This window comes from Topomyia yanbarensis, chromosome 2 (genome assembly GCF_030247195.1).
Source record: "Topomyia yanbarensis strain Yona2022 chromosome 2, ASM3024719v1, whole genome shotgun sequence".
NCBI classification, from domain to species: domain Eukaryota; kingdom Metazoa; phylum Arthropoda; class Insecta; order Diptera; family Culicidae; genus Topomyia; species Topomyia yanbarensis.
In genome coordinates, this window is record NC_080671.1 from 333,273,400 (window position 1) to 333,279,778 (window position 6,379).

Consider the following 6,379-nt stretch of genomic DNA (forward strand, 5'->3'; position numbering starts at 1 on the left):
CACAGCTGATGCTGATTTCAGTGGGACTCTCAGGAGGTGCCGATTGACCAGTGGTACTTGCTGCTGAGTTGCGGCTGCTTCCCGCTGATACTGTACGTTAGTTAGTGGTGTTATGTAAGACACAGCACCGCTGATGGATGGTTGGGACTTCCATAGTTGAGCTAGAGTTGGCGCCATCGATACTGGTGGAAGGTGAGGGGGTACAGCAGAAGGTCGTAAATCTGTGCTGCGGTGGAAAAGTTGGTCCGGCTGCTGTTGTAGTTGGTGAAATAACAATTCGCGACCTGGCTGCGGGATGCCCGCTTTGACTGATTTCAGAATTTCGAAATTGTTAGTCACCACGGCGGTTGGCGGTGGCACTGGCTGATGCTCGGTTACGATTGAGTTCAGTGTCTGCAGAAGGTCTTCGGAGTGCAGGGGAAGGTGGCTCAATTGAGTTCCGTAGATTGTAACCTTTAGCGGGTTCTCTTGTCCGAAGCGGTGGTGCACTAAAAGAAAATAGTAATGACTGTAAGCTTTATTTGATAGTGTTAGAAAAAAAATATTGTTCCCAACCACTGCTGCTTAGAATTCAAATAATAAATAAAGTTAGTTGAACATGATGCATTTCATTTCAGTCGTGATGTTTATTCCATTGATTTTAGTTGAATGTTTCAATTGCTGAAAATTTGGGGAGAATCTCTCGCTAGAGAAGGTTTCAAAGTGGCTATCTAACAAATGAGCGACCGAAGCTAATACGAGGAAAGATAGAACACGCTTCATAAGACCCGCTTTAAATATTTTAGAATGCATAAAAGGGCATAAAAATCGGAGTAGGATTCTTCTATGTGAGAGTCGTTTAAAAAACTTCAGTTAAAAAACCTAACAAAAATACAGCTTGTTCCCAGAAAAAAGTCTTTTTTTCAGCCGATTCTTAATCTTGATTGTAACGATATTCGAATTTTCTTGAACGCAAAAAAAAATTAACCGCTCTTTAAACTGGTGGGTACTGTTTTCGGTGAATTTATTAACCACATTCTGATTTCTGAACTACTCTTTTGTTGTATAGGTTTTAAATATATGCAAAGAAGTACGTTTCTTTGTACTAATTTCCATACAAACTTTCAACGAAATGCGGAAAGCTACGGAGCAACCAATCGCTCCCACAATTTGCTCAGTCATTTGGGCCACAAAAGGAACTTGAAAAGTGCTTTGCTAGCTAATTATTTTAATTTTTTCCATACAACCTGGAGCCAACAGATTTTTGCACTTCAGAATCGGTTCAGAGATTACACGTTTCATTTTCACTGCCCTGGCAGATACGTAGATGCGATAATCCCTCGTAGACAGTCATAGCAAGCAATCTTGTTTGCGTGTTCGTGGTCCTTCAAAACCTTATTTACATGTTATCTGAGTTAGAATCGATTTCTGAATGGTCAGATCTCGAAATATTTTTAAGAACATAAACCGGTTTCTACCAGGTCCGAAAGTGCACCACTCTTGGGTCAGCAGAATTTGGTATTTCCTCTCCTAGACTGGGGAGTCAAAAGGTGTCTCTCTCAATGAGTATGTCAACTATACTTAATACAGCCAATGGAACTACAGCGAAGACCCGTTTTTACCCCCTTGTGATGCAAATCGATGATTGGTGCCAGTTCAAAAACCCAGCTGCTTCCGGTTATCACGAAACAGTGATAGATTTTATCAATATGGGTATCATATGAAAGATGGCAATAAGTAAGTGGTGAATTTATGATTGCCGCCATTTTGGAAGTTTTGGATTTTTTACGTATCCGATTGTTCTCATCAGTAACTAGCACTAGACTTTGGACCTTCTCACCGGAGAAGGTGACAATGTTTTATTTTCTTAGAAATCAATAAAAGCGTCAAAATATACACTTCATATCCAAGTAAAGCGACAAAGAGGTGCGATAGACTTGTTTTTTCGTGTTTTGTAATAGCAGTAGCAGGACTGAGAGAGTAAAAAGTATTCCGGGATAAACTCATTCGCTCATTCTCCGGCGGATTTTTTTATCCGGACAAAAAATGCGGTGCATTTATCCGGAGAAGTTGTGAAAGTGCCAATAACTTTTGTGTCAAAATGTGAGTTTTTATTGTCGAGGTGGCAAATTATCCGGACTCATTTAGTCATATGACTGATAAATACAATACCTGATACCCATATTGATGGTGTTTTGCGATAACTGGAAGACGCCAGCTTGGATTTCGAAAATGCCTCAATTTACGTTATTTACAGACCACTATCTTTTAAATGATACCAATCTCGGTGCTGTTTTTCACTGTGTTGTGGTTATCGGAAGCCGCCATCTTGGATTTAAAAATGGCCTCAATCATCCATTTGCGTCATCTACTGATCAGCCCCTTTCAAATAAGACCTATATTGGTAGTAGTTCTCGCTGGGCCGTTGTTACCGGAAGCCGCCATCTTGGATTTCAAAATGACCTTAATCGTCGATTTCCGTCATCTACTGACCCCAATTTTTCAAGTGATACCCACATTAATAGTGTTTTTTTACGCAATCATGAATTTTACAAAGGCTTCAATCGTCAAATTTCGTAATTTCAAAGCGACCTTGGCCATCTTGAATTTTAAAATGGCCTCAATCATCATCCTGAACAACCCCTTGGCCCTCTTGAATTTCAAAATGGCCTCAATCATCAATTTCCGCCATCTACTGACCACCGCCTTCCAAATGACATCTATATTGATGGTGTTCTGTGGTTACCGGAAGTCGTTATCTTGGATTTCAAAGTGACCTTACTCGCCAATTTCCGTCTTCAACTGACCACCATTTTCAAATGATACCCATATTGATGATGTTTTTCACTGTTTTGTGGTTATCGGAAGCCAAGATAGCTTGGATTTCAAAATGGCCTCAACCATCCATTTTCGTCATCTCCTGAACAACCCCTTTCAAATGATATTCCTATTGATTGTAGTTCTTACTGTTTTGGGGTCACCGGAAGCCGGCATCTTGGATTTCAAAATGGTATCAATTATCAATTTCCGTCATCTACTCCCTGGAACAAAAACTCCATGAGCCATTCAAAATCCCTTTGTAACAAAGGAAGTTTTATGATAATTGTATAGTCTCTCATAAAACTGAGGTTGCTCTTGTACCCTGCCATGAACCTTAAATTGTTACCTGGGTGTTACCAGTGAATTCATTAGATTTACATCGAATGAGTACACGAGGGAAGAAATCCCAGAATATCCCTTTTAAAGGAAAAAAACACTGCTAGTTCTTCACGAGTCATCCTATGGGTCGAATGTATAGAAACTAAGGCGATGCGTATTCAACTACAGTGAATTCACTCCAATTTAGTTATGTAAATGTTCTCAGCTGAATGAAAACGAATACTGAAAATATCGTTTTTTGGTAAAATCTTATCAGATCCTCCCACAAAGTAATTGAACAAAGAAAATTTATCCTTAGTCAAAGGCCCCTTCATGACTAAGAACCAGGCTTGTTATTTGCTCACACAATGTGCATATAGAGTGAATTATTCCGATGAAAAATAGAGCAGCACAAAGAGAAACTTGAAAACGAAAAAGAGAAAGATCTGTGCACCAAGAGCTGTAGAAATTCGCGCAAAGAGTCACCTTGAAGATCTACTTTTTTGGGCCTTCCCCAACTGGCAAGCAGGTAGGAAGGTGAATCAAACTACAATTCAGATAAAGTTTGATCGGAAGAACGTTTTTGAAATGTTTTTGGTTGCCTTCTCTGCCTCCGTGCGCGTGGGACCAAAATTCACACTAAAGAGCCTCTTTATTTCTATTCTTTGTGGTGTGCAGCCATGGAGTAGAATGCACGCATGGGAGCAACAGACATCGGAGTGAAGAGGTTTATTGAGAAAGAGAAGAGCGGTGGTTCGCATGAAAAGTGCAAAGAGCGTTTTTTGTTCTTCTCTTTATTTGCTCTGAGGTGCATTACATCCCTGCTAAGAACCCAGACGGTATTTCTTCTTCACGTGAGTACATGAGTTATTGTCGAGACTTCGTAGGATACTTTTATCCAACAATTGCAATTTCAGTCGAGTTACGAGTTATGAGTTATCAACCAATTTCAAAAATTAGGTTCGGCGACAAATTAGGGGAGACTGAGGAGACTTGATCCCCTTTTTTATTTTTCAGTCCAACTCCGTGGAATGATAACAAACTATGTATTTTTTTGTAGTTTTATATTGTTTCTAGGGATGACTAATAATCATAAAAAAATAAATGGAAATATTATACTGGACATGAGCTATGAGCATTTCTGGAAAACAACAAAAAAAATGGAAAATTCTTAGATTAGTGGAGACTCGATCCCTAATTTGGAGACACTTGATTCCTTTATGAAAACGTGTTTAAAAGAGCATGTAGGGTAATAAGCCTATTTTTGCCCTGCTTCTACTATCATCCTACCCATCTGAAGCCTTTGGTTAGAGCAGCGTCTGCCATCTTTGCTCAACGCATTGACTCAAATGCAAAAAATATTGCGATAATGGAGGTACTCGATTAGAGATTTTGCTGCGCTCAAACAGAAGATTTTCACCATTCTCAAGACAATTTTATTATTATATTGGCTCTTAATAAAAGGCGAATGACCTTAACGTTAAAACCACTATAATCGAAATAAAAAAATGAACCTTAATAACAAATCAAAGAAGCTGAAATAATAAAATTATTGTAGTAATAATGTGGTACCCTTCTTAATAGGGCAAAAACGGGTACATTACCCCATTCAATTTTATAAATGGATTGTAGTATTGATTAAATTGTTATGATTAGATATTGTTATTTTTGTTACTAAATATTACGCATATCTCACCTGATTTTTTTACGAATTCACCAAATCTCCGTGCAATTATTTGAAAGCTGTCTTTATTATGGTTGAGGAACGTCAAATGTGGGATGAATGGTTGCTACGTATACTGTAGTAAACAATTACAGTTATGTTTCTTTACGATGAAGCGTTCATTTTTGACATTTTTTTATGACAACAATGACTTCAATTGTTCTGGTGTGAATTTGGTTATTTTCAGTGGTGTGTATGAAGTACGGCGAAGGGGATCAAATCTCCACGAATTTGAAGGGATCAAGTGAACCCATAGCATATATTTCAGCAAAATTTAGTTAAAATATAGTTGAACAAAAGAATCAGCTCAATCATAACTTATTCATACAATTGACATTCTCCTGTAATTCTGTATGCAAAAGTAGAGTATGTAGTGGGTGATTTTATCAATTGTATAAAAGTTTGAAAATTTGAAAAATAAATCTTCTTCAGTTCTTCTGAGACTTTTTTTTAAATCGGTAAAAATTCGGTTACACAAAAGTCCAATTTCTTTTTTCTGTGTTAATGAAATTTATGTTTAGATAAAACTACGCAACTTTATAGTATATTCGATTAATGTATTCTGATCCGCCTTTGAGTTACAATGATGGGATCAAGTCTCCCCGGGGATCAAGTCTCCTCAGTCTCCCCTACTATTTAAAATAATAAATTACTCTCATTTATCTCTCATATAAAGGTGGTCGTTTGAAAAATTTAATTCTATTTCATTTATTTTTGTAAATGGAGGATTTAATTATGCAAATTGTGCAATTTGTTACCAAAGTTTTTGTCAAATTACTAGTGCAATTCTCAACCAGTACTGACCCTGTTAGGTTTCGTTATCAATATGCATGCTTCCTTATTCCAACAACTTGTTAAAGATTCCCGTAAACCACGCATGCATTACTCACCAGCAGCTGTAGCAACCCGCCTTAGACCACCGGGAACTAAATCATTTCCATAGGGTCTTAACCTTCGATCAGCTGTAATCAACCCAGGAAAGACGTAGGATACTGATGCATCCACAATATTGACCAGATTAGAAGTAAGCACAGCACGATAAGCCTCACCCTAACTTACCCAAATCGCTCTCGAATTGAAAATCATCACGACTGACTACGCCGCCATAGCTTCCCGAAGGCACTTTACTGTGTTCGACTGCCTCGTCTCGTTTATCCTGCACGACATATGATTTGTTCAGCACCACCGACTCGATCCACTTGTAGTAGAAAGAAATGCGAGTAGCCACGAAGAGATTGCCCGGTCCTCCGCATTCGCTACCGAGCGTGTTAATTCCGTATACATAAGGTACCACGTTGTCTCTTCGGAAGTTTGAGATTGGACCTCCGGGTTCCAACTGCAACAGATCAACCGAACTTACAACACAAATTCCTCGAAGTGAATTAAACATACCTGACAAATTCCCGGAACCAGCTCAACGGGATTTTCCGCACATACGAAATCACTGTTGAATCCACCGGGAAGCTCATTCTTGAAATGGGCACTGTAGTTTGCATTGCAGCGACCATTTTCCAAGTAGAACGCTGTCAGTATCTTTAA

At 38.6% G+C, this 6,379-nt stretch overlaps 1 protein-coding gene across 2 annotated transcripts in view; it reads right to left on the minus strand.

Annotated features, from left to right (window-relative positions):
* Positions 1–429: 429 nt before the first annotated feature.
* LOC131683955 (uncharacterized) overlaps positions 430–6,379 on the minus strand; it is a 378,198-nt gene continuing 372,248 nt past the window's right edge. For both annotated transcript variants that reach the window (XM_058966377.1, XM_058966375.1), the window contains one exon: positions 430–488. The gene's annotated coding sequence lies outside the window, so the exon portion shown is untranslated. The remainder of the gene's footprint in view (positions 489–6,379) is intronic.